Source organism: Ammospiza nelsoni, chromosome 10 (genome assembly GCF_027579445.1).
Source record: "Ammospiza nelsoni isolate bAmmNel1 chromosome 10, bAmmNel1.pri, whole genome shotgun sequence".
Lineage (NCBI taxonomy): Eukaryota > Metazoa > Chordata > Aves > Passeriformes > Passerellidae > Ammospiza > Ammospiza nelsoni.
This window is the reverse complement of record NC_080642.1, coordinates 14,980,789-15,001,551: the sequence shown is the minus strand read 5'-3', so window position 1 is coordinate 15,001,551 and position 20,763 is coordinate 14,980,789.

The window sequence follows — 20,763 nt, the reverse complement described above, 5'->3', positions numbered from 1 at the left end:
GTCAGTATCGAGATTTTAACGGCCGTTGAATATGTTTATTTCAGAGTGGCTGGTTGAACTTATGTATCCAAACCACCCTGACAGTGCAGCTTGGGAAGTTTCACTGTATGGCACCTTATTTGCACTATAAATAAGTTTCAAAAATATTCCACTTTCGGGAGAAGAGCTGCAAAAATCCATCACTTTTTCAAACGAGTATCCACTCCTCATTGGGTCTTTCTAAGTAACCTGACTAATGAGGTTTACATTCTGCAATTCGTTGCTCTATTTGCAGTGAATATAGCCAGGCTAAGGTGACCACATGCCACCACACATAACTTTCATTCTCAGAGATTCTTGATGTCCTAGCAGTGCGCTGAGTAGTATAAATGAAGGCTGTTCAAGAAGACATAAGAAGTATCTTGCAAGGAGACAAAATGAGGAGAGACCAACAGGAACGTTCTGTGTTACCCATACTGCCTATGTGCAAAATGTGGCACAGAATCTGTTAGAGAAGAAATGGTCAGAAGAGGGTTAAAAATATTAATTTGGGGCTTTTAAATATTTTTTCTGCATTTTTGCTTGACGCTCCTCCATCTACTGATAAATGCAAGTCTGATCTGTTTTTTCATTTAAAAATGTGCTGATGCTAGTTATGGATCTAATTTATCAAATATATCAATATGAAACGCTTCTATCTAGGTTCCGTTCAAATGTGTGGCAGATTATGAACTATTGCTAGGGCTTCTGTTTTTACTGAATAAAATACTACTTTGCATTGTAGTCTTCAAAAAGAAGTCCTTTTGCAGAATAAATAACTAGATTCATGTCAGAGACTTGTGATTAGGTTTATTTATGTCTCCTTCATGAACAAAACTAGATTTCCATTTTAAAAGACTGTGATAGTTCATTGCAAATATGTGTCATTCTACAGTACACGTGTTCCCTGATGATTTAATCTTTTACAATACCTTGCACAACAGTGTATGGGCACTTGTACCCCAGAATTTAATTTATAACTTGGCATTAGCTTTTTGACTGGAGTCTGCTTTCTTAAAAGGCTTAATGCTAGGGGCTTGGCACTTGAAATTAGCTGCTTATTGACTACTGTTATTACTCAAGTTTGAGACACATACACTTGGATTTATGAATTATCCAACATGCTAACATCCTTTAAGTCTGCTGCAGAAACAGATTTGACTGGCTGTTAACCCCGTGCCTCCAGCACCTGAATGCCACCTATGTGCCTAAATCCTTGTGCCAACAGAGATTTGATCTGATGGAGAATTTCCTCAGCTGTGTCATACTGCTTCAGTAGTTTTGGGTTATATACTACAGGGGTTCTGGGCTATTGTTTTGGATTTATGTTGTCCCTTGGGAAGATGAGTATGTGTGGGTCTATTTGAATTGTAACCACTAAACTGTGCAGGTCTAACAGCAAGAATATGAATTGTGTTCAGTAAGGTAAAAAGTCCATTTTGTAAGAATGGAGAGGACAATCCTATAGTATCAGAAAAAGTCTGCCAGGTAAGAAGAATAAGGCGCCTGATCCAGTAAAATAAGAGGTAAACAAAGTGTGACAGACTCTGGTACCTTAGAAATCTTTAATCTAAAAGGTACCTTTCTAAGGTACCTTTTACTGGTACCTTAGAAATCTTCACTGTGTAAAATGCTTGGATGGCAAGCAGAGTAACCCCAAATGAAAAGGAAGGATGTTTTACTAGTCCCTTAAACATAAAGGTAATTAGATGGCATAATATACTGTCTGGGGGTCACTGTGCAGCATAGTCCTAGAAGCGGTGGTTGGAAGGGATCTCTGGGATCCACCCTGTCCAGCCCTCCACGTGGAGCAGGACTGTGAAAGCCTTCAAGGATAGAGACTGGCCTGCCTTTCTGGGCAGTATGTTCCTGAGTAGCACCAGCCATGCTCAATCACATGCATCCAGACACAACTCCAAGGACTCAGCTTGTGACTTTTCCTTCTGGTTTTGCCATTTGCTACTACTGAGAAGAGTCCAGCTCAATAATCTTTCCCACTTTTCTTTGAGTAGTTTTAGTTTGTTGTCAGATATCCCCTTATTTTCTTCTCTGCCAGGCAAACCAAGCCCAACTTATTCTAAACTCTTCACAAGTTGTATGCTGTAGGCCATTTGCCATCTCATCAGCCCTCTGTGAGTCCCTCTCCTGTTTCTTGACATCCTTCTTGAACCGGGGAACACCAAACAGGACACATTATCCCAGGTGTGGACTCACTATCACTAAATAAGGAGGGATAATAATCTCCATTCATCTGCTGTCTGGGCTCCCTTCCTAATGTAGCTCAGAGGGTGGTTCACTTTATTCACAATGAAAACTCCCTGTTGGCTCCTGTTCAGCTTAGTGTCCACTGTGACCCCACATTCTCTTCAGCTGCTGCTCTGGCAGCTTGCACTGGAGCCTGGCACTATTCAACCGCAATGTTCCCTTTGCACTCTTCATCACCCTTTGTAAGGTTTCTGTTGCCTCAGTTTTTAAGTTTCCCAAAGGCTTCTCAACTGGATCTCCACTGTTTGACTTGGAAATCATCCCTTCTAAGTTAATATTGTCTGAAAATCTCTTGCAGGTGCATCCTATATAATTATTCAAACTAAAGTCAAAGTAAAGAACAATTCTGGCACCAATTTTTGACCCTTGAGTGTTCTACTTGTACTGGTTACCAACTAAACACCCTGTTGATTCCTATTTTTCAAGCCCAGGATTCCATGCAGTTTTAACCCATCTCGCAGTTCATTCATTCAGACTATACTCTTCAGCTTCAACCAGTTGCTTAATCCTCCTTGCTTAAAAGGGCAGCTGTGCTGTAGATCTCACAGACCATTCAGCTCACTGGAAATGCATACTGATAAAAAAATAAAGTGCTATTTATCTTCCCAGCACTTTTCCTCTACTATTGCTGTAGTGCTGATCCCTCTCCTCCCTAAAGCTCTCATTAAGCTGCCACCCTGCTTCCCATGAAGTCGTGGTGCTGTAGTGATTGATGAGGAAGGAAAGGTTTGAAATAGGAGCTTGGCTGCTGCAGCACCAAGATACAGAACAGAAAAAAAAATCCTTCTCCCTGTTTTGTTGAACCACTGAACTTTTAACCAGTACGAAGTACCACCAAATTACCTGGCCAATTCTTCATTACACAAGTTACTGTTAAAAGGAAAGATAATTTATGGTATTTATAGATTTTGCCTTCTCTTTCTTCCATGAGCCTCTTTGGGTGACTGAAGAATTCTGTATATTTGCAAGGGCATGTTACATTGGTGCTAGGTAAAAAGGCAAAAAGGAAAATAACCCAATATTATCATTTGGCATAGAGACTCCACAGTAGTACAGCTACCTTACAACACCCTAAAAGTTTGTGCCCTCTATTTTGGTAACTTCAGACTACCAAACAGAAATAATGCATATTTTCTTCTTTTCCCACTGCCTGTCTGCAGAGAATCCTTGGTATCTTTGGTGGATTCAACCACAAAACAACATTACCAAACAATACTCTGAGCAAGTATGAACATTTTCAGCAATTCCCCTGCCTACTCCCATGATAGCTGCAGGGTCTTACTCAAATGGGAAAGAATGAACTAATTTGCTATCTTCAAGTTCACTCAATACTGAGGATAGGCCATGGGAATGGAATTCAAAAGTAGAGGGAAAAGCAATATTTTTATCATTGCTGGCATGGAGATTTCCTTTTGGAGAGTAACTTCTTTTCTGTCTTCTCTCTTGTCTCTCCAAGAGCTGATGAATCACAGTAGCTACAGATAGAGAAGGTCCTGTTCAATTTCCTTAGATCCTTCAGGAGGACAGTGCAGAATCATAGAATGGTTTGTGTTGGAAGGGACCTTAGAGATCCTGGAGTTTCAAGCCCCCTCCTGTGGTTAGGAACACCATCCACTAGACCGAGTAGCTCAAAGCCCTGTCCAGCCTGGTCTTGAGCATTTCCAGGGATGGTGCAGCCACAACCTCTCTGGGCAACCTCTGCCAGTGCCTCACCACCCTCAGGGAAGAATTTCTTTGTACCATTTCATCTAAGGCTACCCTCTTTCAATTAAATTGTGTAAAAACACACCGTGTATGTGGTGAGAAATGTGAAAGTTTCCTGGAGTGTATTGAACCAAAGAATGTTTCTCAGCAGCTGCAGAGGTTAACAGTCCTGCCTCAGAGTGGAGAGGCTATTTTATCAGTGACTTGTCAAGATTCATATTAGAATTCTCCCAGCAAAACTGAGCATTGACTCACATGAGAAGTTGGAGGTTCAGCCTGCCACAAGAAGTGCAGCAAGAATGAAAGGAGAAAGTGAGCAGGAACAGGACACTGAGTTGCAGAAGAAGTCTAAAGAGCTGGCAGGGTACATTGTATGGGTAGGAGTATGTATGGTGGCTGCTTCTGAACTGAACTGCTGCCACCCACACACTTAAGTTCTTCAGTGGCAGCAGCAACAGCAAACCTACATTTCCATGTTATAGATAAAGACGTCCACAGGAAAATGTGTGTTCTGCAACTCATTATAGTTATTTCCCTAATTCAGAAAGTCACAGCTCAGGAGGAATGACACTTGCTAACAAAACAAAAGAAGAGGTGACAAAACAGTCCTTTTTTGCAGCATTATTTAACTTCAGCTTTCTTCGTTAGTAATCAAAGTTGTATATTGAGAAGGGAAGAAAAGCTGTCTTATCAGGAAAAATCCAATGAGTCCCAAGTGCAATTGGAACACTAACATGTTTTGCACACGGTGATATCTCGCTTTTCTGGTTTAAAACCTGCGAGTATAAGGGTGTGGCTGCAGCTGGCTGAACATCTGAAGTACTGCGTGAAGAGAGAGAACTTGGGGCCTCCCACATGACTCACACTGGCACTGCAGTCACTCCCTCCGGGTCAGACTTCAGCATGTAAGAGATCTCAGAGCATGCAGTACATGACTTGGTTGTGGGTTGCACCTGTTGCAAATATACCAAATTAACTGCAAATTAATGCAAGGTCAAATTAGCACTAGCTAATATAAATTCATGTATTTACTTTAGTAGTACCAAGGCTATGTCTGATTTTATGGCACTCAAATCACAGTATTAATCTGTGTGCAGTAGCTTTCTAAATTTTTGCTCTTGAAATGTTTTATTCCAGTGGGTATGAAGTGAATGTTTTGCATGTGTCTAGTGCAAACCAATAAATTTGGATTTGCTGGAGATTACACATAAAGTTTAAAATATATACCTAGCTTTGTTCTGTAGTTTTCTTCATGCTTATCTTGACAGACATTTTGGTCAAAAGACTCTTCTGATATCTAAACATTTTGAAAACATAATATAAAACAGCATTTGTGCTTGTAAACATTGAGATTTTCTGAGATTGATTTGAACTGTGTGATTTTCCTTTCTGTTTCCCTTTTTATTTGCTGTATCACCACTGCCAAAGTATTACATTCTTTATAAACAGTTTGTGAAATATCAAAACTTTCATTAAATCCTAACACAACATTTCAATAACTTGTTTTGGGTAAAGTCCCAAAGCTATATATTTTCAGGAAAGGTCTTTTTTAAACACTGGAACAGCAGTGGTGTTATGATTTATGAGAACAGAGCAGGTAAACAATGCATAGAGACAGAAAGAGACATATACACTGTCCTCCACTGAATTGAGAGCTGTAAATATTTCAGCCAAGTTACAGCACGTGACTTCCTCAGCTCACAACTAAACTGCAGTGTGCCATTAGTGGCTCGTATCTCATAAGGTCATCCTCAGCAGTTCTGCAGGTACCTGAACCAGGGATTTTCACATTGTGTGAAGCTGCCAAGGTGTGCTCAGTGTTCTGCTGCTGTCGTGCTCTCCACAGCTGCACAGGCTGTTTTGGAGAGCTGGAGTGGGACTGATCTCCATTAGGCCAAAAAAGCCCAGAAGTCCTGCAACAGAGATCTCTGTGACAGCTCAGCCAGAACTGTTTGTACAAAAGCTGCCTTTATGTGTCTAAGATAGAGCCATTCCTTCCTTCTCAGTAACTGTTCCGATATCATTTGATTGTTTCACTGGAGTTTTTTCAATCTCTGCATAGCGTTCATACTGTCAATAACTACAGTTTTCCCTAAACAGAGATAAAGGAAAGGAATGTATTATTAAACTGCCTCCAGTTCCTTAGAAAACTTAAATAAACATAATCAGGACTGCAGAACAGAAATATATTTAATGGGATTTTTTATTTGTGAGCATTTTATAAACTTCAGAATTAAATTCAAACATTGTATTAAGGCCTGGTTTGTGTTTCCTTGTTGAGTTTTTGTTCTTGAACCATAAACAGAGGGCTTCCTTTGAAATCTATATGAGCACAAACCGAACAGTTGTTGCCTTGTGCTTAGTTTGTCCATGTCACAGTATATAAAGAAATATTTACTTTTCAAGGTCACTTAAACTTCCAGTGCTAAATTATTGCTTTGACAGTTGACATATTAAGCCCTCTTCGCCTTTCTTCTTTACTCTTTCTGCAGTGGGTTTTAAATGAAAGTAACATTTCAGCTTTTGATTATGTTCCATCCATGGCTGTCCTTTAGGTACTGAGCATCCTGTGCTCACTGTTCCAAATGACCTTATAAATGCATCAGAAACTTGGTCCTGCTCAGTGCTCTGAGCTAAACCAAGTGTCTCGTGTTTCTGTGGGCTGGGGCACTTCCTACACCTTCTGTGGGCACACAGACACCAGCTCTTGTTTTCTTACCCTACCACAACCTGCAAACCAGCATGACCACGAGTCCAGAGGACTGAAAGGGACAGATACTTGTGTGGATATCATGGACTGGATCATCAGGTAATTTAGGTGAAATGGAAACATCGACACTCTGAACAGCTGCTGTCACATTGTCTCTGGAGAGGTGAGACTTCTCTGAGCTTCTGAGATAGAGGGTGACCTGCTGGGTGGAAGAAATCATGCTCTGATTTCTAAGGAAGCAGTGAAAAAATGCAGTACCTGTAGGAATATTCCACATTCAATACAGAATAGAAAGTACAATATGGGTAACTTTGTTTTGTTATCAAATTAGTGACTATTGCAATTTCTGTTACTTTTGCTATTTATTTCAGATGTTTTAATAATTATGTTAACATGGATGTCTAAAGAAATCAACTTGGTGTAGTATTGATTCCACAAAGTAACCTGGCAGCAACGAAATTTTAGATTTCATGACTTCAGTATTTTAGGAGTTACTTCGTATTTGATAATATAATGAACAAAATTGCTCAGGGTTTTTTTCCCCAAAACTTGACATCATTGCTTTAAATGGTGCAGAATGAAAGTGCAGAATCTGCCCAGCAACAAGAGCTGCTCTCTCTCCCTCTAGCGGAGGATAATAAAATAATTTTCTTTCCATTTTTCCATATGTAAACTGCCAAATAATGTTGTCAGAGCTTGAAAGCTTTTCTGACCAAAATTATACAATATTTTGTTTTTCATGTATAACATAAATATTATATGAATATCATTTTAATATATGTTTTCATATTAATACTTTTCTGCAAGTGCAGAATAAAATTATTCTATAGATTGTAAAATATTTATGTATGTAAATATTTACATACACCTATGCACTTTTTAAAACAACAATAAAGCAGTAAAGATTATAAATAGCTTAATCTCAAAAGTACAATACAGCATGCTTAGGTTGAACAGGAGCAGTTTTGCTTGTTGGCATTTGCCAGATTGATCCTCAGTTTAAAAAACACGTACCTAAATTATAAGCTTTTTATTTCAATCCAAATGTTTTTAGCATTTGTAGTGCTCACCTTAAAAGAAGAAGGAGAGTGCCAAAATACTTGGATGTGATGTGTATCCTCTTTTTCATAATTAAATGCTACAATCTACTGCTTTGTTTCAGTCTCCTAATAAACAAATTTTTAAAGAACAGCATAAACATCTTCTAAGTATTTACTATTCATTGCAAGCACAAACTTCTTATGCAAGATTTACAGGACTAAATCCATAATTAGGATTCTAGAAAATACTTCTTATGTATTACTGATTAAATAAGATGTGCCTCTAATTATTCTACTTTTAGTTTCCAAAGTATACTAAGGCCATTTTTTCTTGGCTATATTCCTGTTGCTGTTTTCAGGGGAAAGTTGGATTTCTAACTCTGCTGCTGAGCTTTTTTTTAGCATATTTTTCTATTTTGTGTTTTTGTTATCTCACTTTCTCTATTAGTAATTTTCTTTCTCTTCATTGTTGCCATATAAAACTTCACACAGGTAGGTGGGGGAGCTGTCAGCTCAAGGGAGTCTGAAAGACAATGCACATGTAGGTAACTTCAGAGTCTTCATCTTTCAGGGAGAGGCACTTTCTCACCTGCAAGTCCCTGTCTTGCACTGTGTGTCACTGGGAGCATTCCAGTTCCATTCCATTTGAGTTTGTGTATTTGTTGTTCCTACCAAGTCACTAAGGGGTAAAAAGCTACTTGAGAAGAAGCGTTGGATGACAGTTCTGTCTGGGTTGCCACCATCTCACTCAAATACCAGCAGAAAGTAGATCTCATAGAAAAGAGGGAGAGCTTTTCTTGTATGGGAGAGTGACTCCAAGACTTGTGGTGTCATGAGTCACTCGAGTTGTAATTGCTTTAAGAAGCACAGAAGCTTAGAGAGGGGGATGGAACAGAGTGCAGACAGATGACACAGGAGAGGTGGCAGAGATGTCAGTATGGACTCCTGTCGATAGCTGTATTTCTCCTCCAGCATGAGAGGAGTCACAGGGATGTATGGGACCTCTTGTGCTTCTGTAGCTGCTGCAGCAGCTCTGCACTTCTGTCCAGATAGAAATGGGCTGATGAAAATGCATTCCAGACTCTGGAATTACGGGCTCAGTTTGTGTTGTTTTAGGGAGAGTGAAGAACAAAAAGCAGAAGAGCAAAGTATGAGAGGGACATTGGTTCAGTCATTGTCTTTATTATCAAATGGAGAGAGAGAAGTAAGAGATTGCTGGATGGGATAACATCATAATGTCCTCCCACACACCAGCCTGTAGATGTTGCTTTCCCAAATGCTTATTGCTTTCTTTTCAGTGCAACAAGAATGCAATAAACATTGTTATTTGAGGGAGAGCCAGGGTGTGGGCTCCCAGGCGTTCATTCGAGCCAGCTGTTCACTTCGCCCTGGTTTCAAAATGGACTCGAGCTCCAGGGGCTGGTGCTGCCGGTGGCCCAGGCAGATTTTGGGGGTGCTGGTCCTGCTGTTGTGGCGGCTGCAATGCAAGAAACAAACTAGTAAATGTTCTTTAGTCCAAATCAGCTGGTCATCTGTGGAACTGCTTTAATAGGGAATGCAAATATTATTTTAATACAACTTTATTATATGTTAAGGAAGGAAATGATTGCTAACCTCTATGAACATAATTTTAGAAGCACTTTTTGTTTGTACTCTGAAAGGTTAATGTGCTCCTGACACTGGGATGATGATGATTTCTGCCAACCAGGTGCACTGTCTTTTAGGTTAAATATTGCAGACCCTCTTCTCAAGGTTTTATTAATAAATGGAAGGTTTATTCAGCTTATACTATTACTGGCCTGACTTTTCTGCCACTTTGTATCTTTTAATGTACTTCTTAACAAAATTGTCTTGCGGCTCTAATGAGGAGCAACAATTAGTTTTAATAAGGCTTCCTGCAAGGGGCAGTGACCACAACGTTTTAGTGTCCCTAATAATAATAATAAAAATAATGTTCCAGCGCCTCCGGTAGGCCCTTTCCCCGCCATCCCGGTGTGAGGCCGGTGCTCCCAGCGGGGCGGCTGTGGGGCCATTGCGGGGCCGCTGTGGGGCCACGTTCCCCGCCCTCCCAGTGTGAGGCCGGTGCTCCCAGCGGGGCCGCTGTGGGGCCGCTGTGGGGCCCTTTCCCCGCCCTCCCGGTGTGAGGCCGGTGCTCCCTCAGGGCGCGGGGCCAGCGGGGCCGCCATGGCGGGCCCGCCTCGCCAGGGGGCGCCGTGGCGCAGCGGCCGGGCCGCCTCAGGCGGGGCTGCTCCGGGAGCGCCCGGGCCGTGCGGCAGCTGCAAGCGGGAACAGCCTCGGCCGCGGCTCGGCCCGGCCTGGAGCAGCAGCTCCGCAGGGCACGCCAGGTGCTGATGTGGCGGGACACACCGGGCAGGCGCTCCTGGCGGGGAGCGGCGGGAATGACGCCGGTAACACCCGCGCAGTGAGCGGGTCACGCTGGGGTCAGACACCTTATGGGTTCTCAAAGTTTAATTATTTGGCAAGTATACACTGGAAGGTTTTAATATTTATTTTATGTACTTAACTAAGATCCATCTGAAAATATTGCTACGTCAGATGTAGCACATTAGATTAAAAATATTTTTAAATCCTATATCAATTTCTCTCATGCTATTGCCAAATTATTGATGTCTTGATGGGCTATTTAAGTAAGCCCACTATGATGGGGGCTTATTGTTCAACACATAATTAGTCTATATTCTTGAATTTTTATAAAACTTTGCTGCACTAAATAGCAGCTGTTAATGCTTTCTGAGTATCTTTAATATGCACGATTCACAGTACTTTGCAAATCATTAAAACATGACATTGTTTCACAAACAATGCCACGTTCGTCACAGAGGAGCCAAGAAACACTGGGAGCAGACTGCTGAGAAGACAGGAAATAATGAGCTCGTCCTCTGACCCCATTTTGATGCCTCTTTGACCCAAAAAGCGAGTAGTGCTTGCCAGGCAGGCAAGGCTGATCATCGGGGCCTCTAAGGAGCTTAGAAACTGCATGCAGGAAACCTTAGAATCTGTTTTCACATCAGGTTTAGAAAGCTATCCATGGTTTCGATATTTACTGAAATACACCTGACATCTGTTAGAAAGGAGGGATTCTAGCTGTCAGCTGCACTATTCTGAGACCAGAGAATACTGTACAGCAAGTACAAACAAAGTCTGACCTCTGTGTCAAATTACCCTGATCTTTCTCCCTGCAGTTCTTCTGGAGAGGTGGGGAAGATTCTGGGTCTCACCACTGACCTTATCCTCACCTTTTAAGAAAAAATGTTGTGGACTAACTCGGAACACTACTAAAGGATGAGGTCTTCATTTTCTGGAGTTACAGCCTTACAGAACCAAATCTAATCTTACTCTGCCAATAGCCAACTGCAAATCCTGATTACTTTTTGCAGGGTTAGCATCAAGGCCCTTGGCCTGATTCTGCCAGAGCTCCAGGCAGTTTTAGATAACTGCTCTCACAATATCATTTGTCAGACCAAGGTTTTGGCTTATATAAGATCAGAAGGGAAAACAGTTATCAAATGCATTGCCAAGTAGTGGTTCCAGGGGGAGCACACAGGGAAATAAAACTGTTACTAAATCTTTCAAATGTTACATTATTTTAAGTCATTTCACCCTCAGTGGTCTTCACAAATTACTAAAGTTAATTTATAAACAGAAGGAAAAATCCTTATACCCATTAGTAAAAGATGTTTTTTTAAATACTTTAATTATACTAAGTAATTAAATAAATTGGAAAGAAGCCTGTATTCTGTAAATGTGTATGCTGACCATGAAAAGTGCCAGGGTGCATATATAAAGTCTCATGAAAGAGAGAGGTTTCAGTATTGCCCGTTGCCCAGGACCAAGGTCATGCCAAGTTAACACAGGACACTGATCCTGTGGTGTTAGACAAGCATGTGCTGAGGCAGTGAGCAGGACTTTTCACAGCACAGTGCATTTGGGACATGCAGTAATTTGGAACATCTGAGGCCAAAACCATACAGGCCATTTTTCTAGGGCTTTTTTTCTTATGTTTAGAGAGCTAGATTTTGCATTTAAAGTTGCTGCCTATTTTAAGTTTCTTGTTTTTTAATATGTTAGATTATTATGCCCATCTGCTTTGTTCTTTCTGAACTTGTGGCCTCTTTCAGATGTTTCAAATTTGGCACCGAAGAATTGAGATGATAATGACTTCTGATGCAGTGTGTTGTACTGTTAAATGTACCTTGATTTGTGTGTTTCTTAGTGTAGGTAATAATTTTGTTCTTAGGTAGCTGGAGTGGCCTGCAGCTGCTCCCCTGAAATCTGTGGGAGTCTTTTAGCTTTGACGCCAGCATGAGCTGGCTCTAACCTAGAGGCCATGCAGCTGGCTTTTACCATACTTAGCTGGGTATGAAATCATTGTATTAGTCAGAACAATGAGGAGGCAGCAGCAAAGCTGAAATTGAAGCTTCAAGGATCTGACTCATTCCGTTTGTGGCGCAAAGAGGTGCAAATTGCACTTCCTGAATTTGCTGCACACCTACCAAACCCCAATTACAGCATGCCCCAAACGGGCTGTGCTGTGAAAAGCCCTGCTCACTGCCTCAGCACAGAGCCATCACCTAATTTGCTGTTGGCAGCTGCTGTTAGTAGGATGTTAGCTGAAAGTTATCTGTGTGTTGCTGCAACTCTCCTTACCAGTTCTGCAGTCTTAGCTCACTGTCACCCAGAGAGCCTGGCTTGTTGTAATGGTACCCTGAGAATCTTCATTTGGACAACAACATAACAGAGCAGGGCCCTCCTCCTCTCTGCTGGGCATAAACAGCATATTGTCTACTTGTTATTTTCCCTCAGAACTAGCAATAATATAACTTCTCCGATGTGTTCTATCTATCTCTATGTGTTCTATGGAACTAGAATAATTTTATTACTTCTAGTTCATAAAATTATATTAATAAAACCCACCCCAAAGCCTGCAAGCCCACTGTGGTCTTGCTGAAAGCATGTTGCAGTCCTTTTTAAGTCACAAGCCCTGTCTGAGAAGTATCAACAAAATGCAGTGGGTTGTAGCTATGTCAGTCTGATGCAGCAGGTACTTGTGCATGGAGACAGCCACAAGGTACACTCAGCATGAAGAACCAAAGGAAATTCTGCCTGCTGATCTTTGGTGGTTGGAGCAAAGGAGGAGCTTTCAAGGACAAGTCAGACAAGATGGGAGACATGTTTTTCCCAGTGCCTGTGTCATTGTACAAAATGTACTGGTGCAGATACCCCTGGTTGCTGCTGTTCTCTACCCAGGATACCAGCTTGCAGATACTTACTTAGGACTGTTTTTGACAGCTAGTTTGGGGGAAAGGCTGTTACCATTTTAAGGCTTGGGACCAAAATTTGCGTGAATATATGTGCAATTTGTCTTAGGCTATTAACAGGTATTCTCTTTACCACAGCTAATCAATTAGGAGAATTACATTCTAAGTAAGGGGAGCTGAGATTTGTTACTTTTTCTGTTTCTGTAAAATTTTAGGCCGCAGTAAATCTATGGTAGCTGTGAACTTATTGTATTTATTACAATATTTATATCTCTTGCTATTACTTTTTGAGTCTTTGATGGCATAAAAAACTGTAAATGCCTCTAGAAGGAATCACATTCTAAGTATGTAATGACATTATAGACATTTTGGTTTCCAAGTAACTTCTCTATTTTTGTTTCTCTTTAATTTCTCTTGCTTCTTCTTTTACAATGAACAACGTTTTAGCAACACAGAGGAGGAAGCATGCAAAAAGTACTCCAGTTTGAACAGAGACAAAATACAAGGTAAGTTAACTTTCTTTGAAGATACAGTCAAGTTACATCATATTCCTTTAATTATCATTGAGATAGTTGAGAGGCATGAGTGTACAACTGAAATTGATGTTTTATCTGTTTTTAAAATTTATCTTTTCCAAATAAAAGTCTGGGTATCCCCTACATGAAACTCTTATCAGTAAAGGGATGAATTTATGATGACAGTTTGTGTTACACTCAAAGAATAAAACTATATCGAGTAGCTAAACATCAAAAGCATGGGGATACACCAGACTATTCTTCTTAGTAGTAAGAAAAACTGTTTCTGGAAAATATACTTTGATATTTAAAGTCCACAAGATATATCTGAAAATTATTCTTGATATTATTCATCGAATCTGCATCCTAAGATTTGAGTCATATGTCTTTAAATATTGCCTCAGTAGGCTCAAACTTATAAAATTTTCCTACTTCTGAGTTATTTTTAGTTCATCATTCTTGTCCTTTAAGTTCCCCATGTTCCTATACTCTTTTTGTATTGTATACTCTTTTTGTATTTTTGTATTGTGAAACTTCTCCAAATTATATTAAATTTGGGAATAGGTTATTGGTACAAAATCAAAATACTTTTGTTATCTTCTTAACATTTTACCTATACCTAACAACATTCTTGCTCGTGAGTCTGAATAAAACTGTAACAGACTAGAAAGCATTCATCATCAATTCCCACACATCCATCTTAAACCAGTCCTGTCCAATTGAAACCAGCAGTACCCTTTGGCTTCAGTGGAAGAGAGCCCATTATTTTAGCTACAATTGCACATAATTTTCTGTCATCATGTAGATATTTTTTTCAGAATAGATCCAGTCAGCTTTGTGGTATTACAGACAGTTTAGAAATACCTTATCTGAACATCAGTCTGACCTGTTAACAAGTGGTGCCTTCCTAGCATCTCACACTGTAATCCACATTTTTCCTTGTTTTAAGTCTCTCCCATATCAGGATTACAGTTAGAAGCAGGCCAGAATCAGAGCAGCAGGCTGCTCATGCAGTGTTATTTGGGATGAAATTCAGTTTCCTAAATGGAGGCTTCCAGTGCCTTTTAAAGCACCCTGAGTTAGCCAAGACAGGCATAGGGGGCTGTTGGATGTGATGGGGCTGTCAGAATAAGGACCCTCATTCTCCTGGAGCCAGAGGGGCTGAAGCGTGTGACGCCCTGGAGTGCCGTGTTTCAGGCACTGCCAGCAGACAGGGCAGTCAGTACTGTCCCAGCTACACCTGCTGAAGGGGCAGCTCCTTCTCCTGCCACACTGCAGCAGCCCTGGCTGCAGCATGGGCCAGCCAGGCTCCTGAGACAGGGACACTTCAGGACACAGCCCTGGCAGCTGGTGAACACGAGGTCCTGGATGCCAGATCAAACTGCCCCTCTGGAGCAGGGAGAGTTCACTTCTGCTGGGTGTATATTCTCTTTGATTTACATTACCAGATCACTTCAGCCACTAAATATTTAAGTATTAAAAATCCTTTTGTTTCCACAGTGATGAAATATTGCTTTCAGATTATTAAATATTTCTATATATATTTAGTCAAAATTAGTTTGGAGTTTTAAAAGTCAATGAATGTAGTAATGATAGAAGATAGTTTAAGACACATTACAGCGGCAATCTGATTTTGATTTCCTTTAAACATCTCCTAATTTATTTATCAATATATTGTCATTCTAATGTCCATGGGCAGTGCCCATGTGAAATAATACAACTGATATATTGAGGGGTTTTTAGTTTGTGTAAATGCTAAAATGCTAAAATGAAATAATTTTACTTTCATGTAGTCTAAATAAAAACTCCAAATTAAATCTGTGATGCTTTTAAAATGAAGCTTTAGCTCCATGTAGAAACATTGCTGATGTTCAAACAGGCTTCACTTCCTATCAAACTCTGTGTTAACATTCTTTAAGCTTTTGCAATATGGAAAATCTGCAAGATGAAGACTTCCATGTGTTGTGGGTAAAGACTTGAGTGAACAGGCCCCATGACTCTGTTACAAGAACTGTAAAAATTCATAAATTGAAATTTTACCACATGCCTTGCAGACTGATCTTAATCAGCATACAGATCTAAACTGCAGAGAAGACCCTTTAACCACTGTTATCTTTTGCCCATACATAGGAAAAGACCAACTGATAGATGAATGACTAAGCAAAGCTTTCCTTATTTATGCACATATAAAATTGACTTTCTAGAGCCCCTGACAACCACAGGACTCAGTGGTTTCATTCTACAAAAGCAGTTTTCTGCTTATTTAATGCACCCTTTCAATGAGCTCATCATCCTGCACAATGAATGGAAGACTGAGTGCCTACCATGCATATATATATATATATATATATATATATATATATATATATATATATATATACATACACACACACACACACACACACACACACACACATATATAAAAAGTGGCTGAAGTAGCTAAATGCACCATTTGCTTAACAGATTACAGTAGGAGACCAGAAGGCTGATTCATGACAATGCAGTGCACTTTAAAAATAGCCCCAGACACCAGTATTGACACTGCTGAAGTGCAGCTCAGTGACTGCACTGTACAAACAGAAGCTGGCCTGTGTGGAGCAGTTTGAAGCTTTGGAGCTGTAGCTCTGAAGTGATGTGTTAGTGCTGACAAGTTGACAGGAAGTGGTGATTCAGCTCCTTGGAGGGAAGCTGCAGTCACTGGCCCCTTTTGCTTTAACAAAAGAAAAATACTAATATTTCTGTTTCTATGTAAACCTGTCCCTGACACTTGCATCAAAGTAAACTTCATATACTCTGTATTTTTCCACTGACTTTTTGCAGCCCATGCAATAATTTTAAATGCTTATTTCTTCTCCATGTGCCCAAAGGCCACACATGTCTATGGAGGTTCTATGTCACCTTCTTGAACCATGCAGAGTCAGTAAGAGATACTGATTCTCCCACATCCATATGCTGTTTGTATTCAGAAGTATTCTGGAAGAAGATGACTGTAGGTGAACTATGGAAAATCTGCTCTAGGGTTTTGTTAAGACAGAAATGATATGTAGTACCTGTGTTGTGGCTTGCTGTTACCCAACAGCCCAGCACAGGCTGGTCTTCGTTGTAATAAAAATGAGGTCACCAGGCTGTCCAAAGCAGCCTGGAAAATTTGTCAGGAGGAATCCTATGGCTGACAGCTGAGTGACAGCTGGCCATGAGCAAAGTGAAAGCTTCCACCAAGGTTGTTGTGGTTGTGGGAAGAAATAGCATCAAGCCAACTGTACAAATTATGATACTTTGGTGTTTTTTTTTTTTTTTACAGGACCTAGGAGCTGCCTTTAAAGATCATGAACATGTTTAGTAATTCATCTGAGAGGAAATGCTCAGTATCAGTGCATATAGAAAATGTACTAAAAACATTCCTTTAAAGAGATTATTACATTGTTATTATTTCACTTAGGTTGCTAATACCAGAGATAGTCTGAAAATGCTTCAAATGAGGAAATAAGTGCAGTATTTTCTCCTGCACCATTACCTGCTCTGTTTTTCCCTCCTCTGTGACCTTGGTGCAATCTGTTAAACACTACAAGTACTTAATGTGATAACTCCACGATTTGTAATAGGGACAATGTTTGGAATACAAGGAGCAAGTGGCAGGATGGCACTTCACTTTGATGGCACTTCACCGGTATCTCGCCGCATACGCTGATCTCTGCAGTGTTTACCACCAGTGTGCTCAGTGAAACACCAAGTCATCATTTGTGCTTGGATTATAGCAAAGCTTAAAGCTATTTGCCTATTACTTACAGAAGGCAGAAAAGAAACACCTCAAGGTATGCTCAAAACAGAACTTCACGGCCAACTCTGCCTGGAGCTACTTTTGTCAGAGCAGCTGGAATTGTTTTAGTTATAGTTCCTATAATCATCATTGTAATTGACTACTGTCTCTTCTGCAGAGAAGAAAAACATGATGGGCATTCAAATATCTAAAATAAAAAGCCCAGAAAAACTATCATTATTCATGGGCTGCAACTGAGTTTGCACCTTCTGCTACTTCTGATAACAGCTGTTGGAAGACACCATGAAAGCACTGTTTTACAACCCTTCTTACTTTGTTATTTGCACTATGTTCAGCTGTTGGAAGACACCATGAAAGCACTGTTTTACAACCCTTCTTACTTTGTTATTTGCACTATGTTCAGCTGTTGGAAGACACCATGAAAGCACTGTTTTACAACCCTTCTTACTTTGTTATTTGCGCTATGTTTTAACCCTGTGGTTTATGGTCAGTGAAACAAAGAGCTGCAAACCAAGCTATTCAAGGGGTGAAGACTTGGTGCAATTACTCAATACATGGCAAACATTAATGACACAGCAGCTATTTAGTTTTGCTGAGTTAGGTGAGTGATCTTACATGTAAAAGTCTAACTTTCCACTTTCTAAGAAATTATGATCATCAGGACTGTAAAATAAAGGAGAAAGCCTTAGATACTCCTGCACAAAGTGTTTTTATGACACTGACTAGAACTTAAGGGAAGTTGAACTGCTTCGTTCCTTTAACAATTTTCATATTCTTGTTATTATGACTCTACTACTATGAAGCTGCTATGAAACAAGATCAAGCAGAAGACAGAGTATGACTTGGCATGTGAGAATGCTGCAGGTTTGCCAAATGAAATCTAAAACAGGATTTATTTTAAAAGAAATGAAAACCTACTTTCACTGGCAGTGAAAGTTATGACTACAAAGAATACGATGGAGTCTATCTGAAGGTAACTGTTATTAGATAGGCAAGTAACAGCAGTAAGTTCCACTTAACAATCTTTCCAAATGCAAAATCAACTTGCAGAATCAAGTTTCAGAATAGTTTTTAATATATGAAAAGATGTACACTATTTTTCCTTTACTCATTACATTCAGACTAGTGAAGTTTCATTACTATTTTAGTGAACTACCTTTTTTGATGAATTTATCCTTTTTACTATTGAATTCTGTAATACTTCAAAAAATAGGAGCACAAATTCTTTTGGTTTATGTTATTTAAAACAATGAGTTCTTGATCTAACAATGCTGATTCATTGTTCTTGTAGGACCACTAAAATTGCTGTACTTGAGGAAAAGACGTGTATTTACACCTCTGGCTTCCTTACATTCACTGTATGCTCTGGAAAGTCTAGAGGTTGCCTTTTGAAGTAAGGTAAGGCTAATTAAATCCTTGGGGATTTATTTTGAGAGAGGCTACCTAAACATAGAAATCTGAAAAAGTAGAATAATTTTTAATTGAAAAATTTTCCAGCATTGTCAACTCCAAGAGATCATTCATAAGTACATACACCAGAAAATGAATTGTCAGCTTTTAAATTATTATAAAACTAAAGGAAAGCAAATCTGATGTTCGCTTGCCTTTTAATGTTTAACTTTACAGGGTATATTTGCTTTCAGCTTTGATAGAGATCTGTAAAGCTAGAAGTTATTTTTAAATAAATGCTAATACACTTCCTTTTAATAGGATCCCCAAATCCTATCCCATAATGCTGTGATGAGGGGAAAAGTTACATTGTACTTCAGGGTGAATTTCAGTAACTGCTGCATTACTGTACCATTCACTACACATTGACATGCACAACATGTGACACTTAAATTTGAAAGCAGGGGCCTTGTCCACATGGTCTTACTTATGCAGATCTGACAAGCAGATGAAAAAGGAGTTAAAACCTGCTTATGTGGCAGTGGGTTTAGATGAGCCAATGAGATCCCTCTTTGTAACCTGAAGTACGAAAAGAAAAAAAAAAAAAAAAGAGGAAGTATGAGCCTAACCACAGCCCACAGCTTGGTCTTTATTTTAGCCTATTACCGTCGTCATAAGTACAGCACAGTTTGCACAGAGACTGAAAACTAAAGTCAGCTGATAATGAGTTCCACTTTGGAATGAGCCCTGAGTTTTAGGTATGATGGGGAGAAAAGTTTCTTGCGTCGCAGTACAGCAGAGAGAATGGTATGCAGGTAATGACCTGGGAAACAGAAGCAGCCCGAGGTCCGTGTGTGAGCTGGGCCCTGCTGCTGCCTGCAGCCGCCCAGCCCTGCCCCTGCCGCCCTGCGCAGCCATCGCGGGCCGGGGCTGCGCTGCTCGGCCGGGCCTTTCCGGGGCCGCCTTCTCCAGCGCTTGTTCAAACCAAGAGCTCAGTGAAGAAAACGTCACAGGATGTCAAAAACAACACAGGATGTCTGATCTGTACAGTCACAACTCCTGAACAGGTCTTTTAGAAATGCACGCATTTCTACATCACTGAATTGCTATGTAAAAAGATGAAAACAATCTATATAATGCCATAGCTCCATATTAGCAACGGAACCTAAAAATTACTCCTGGCAAATATTAGAAAATAAAACAATTGGAATTATTAATATTTTTTCCCCGTAAGTAATTTGAAATCTTGCTGCTTTTCTTATTTTACCCTGTTATTCCCAGTGTTGAATCAGAGCAGGAGAGACAAGAAGAGTCCTGCTACAGGGAGGTGGGGGAAAGTCCAAGCTGACAGGTGGAAAAAAGTACTGTCTGCATGAAGACTGGAGTAAGATGGCCTGTTCTGAGTATCACTTAACTGCATTGCAAGTACAGGACCAGAATTAGAATAACTGCAAACTGAAACCTGAATAGTGGTGGAAACAGTCATCTCTACAGAATTCTGGTAACACAAGCTGTGTGATCGATGGGGTCTCTCTTCTGAGTGTCTTGTTCACAAGCACTTGTCCTGGCAAGGAGCCCTAGGTCCTGGATATCAGGAAGCAGTTCACAGTTTTTCCTTTCTGTGGCTTCTTTGGGGTTACAGCCCCAGGACTGACTTAAGGTCAGTCACTAATGCAGATTTATGGTGGCTGTTACAACAATAGTAATTTTGGTATCTTTTAAAGGCAGAGTTTGCAGTTAAAGTAAATTCCAGTTGATAAAACTTTAGATAATATCAGATTTTATGCAGTTTAATCATAGTGAGATGATTGTAGACCACAAGCTAAGGCAATCACAGACTTTCTCAAACAAGTATGCTCAGCGTGTTATATTTGTCAAGACACTAAACATTCCAGGATCATCAAATACTTTTCTCCCATAGAGCTCTTCCTTATAAAAGTAAGAGGTAATGCCAGTAGAATCTATGTCAGGTAGGCAAAAGCTAATAAGGGATGTAGCTAATTTCTGACTTTCTCCTTATCCCTTATGAGAACTCTAAAAAGCTCTCTTAAGCTACTTTTGCTTT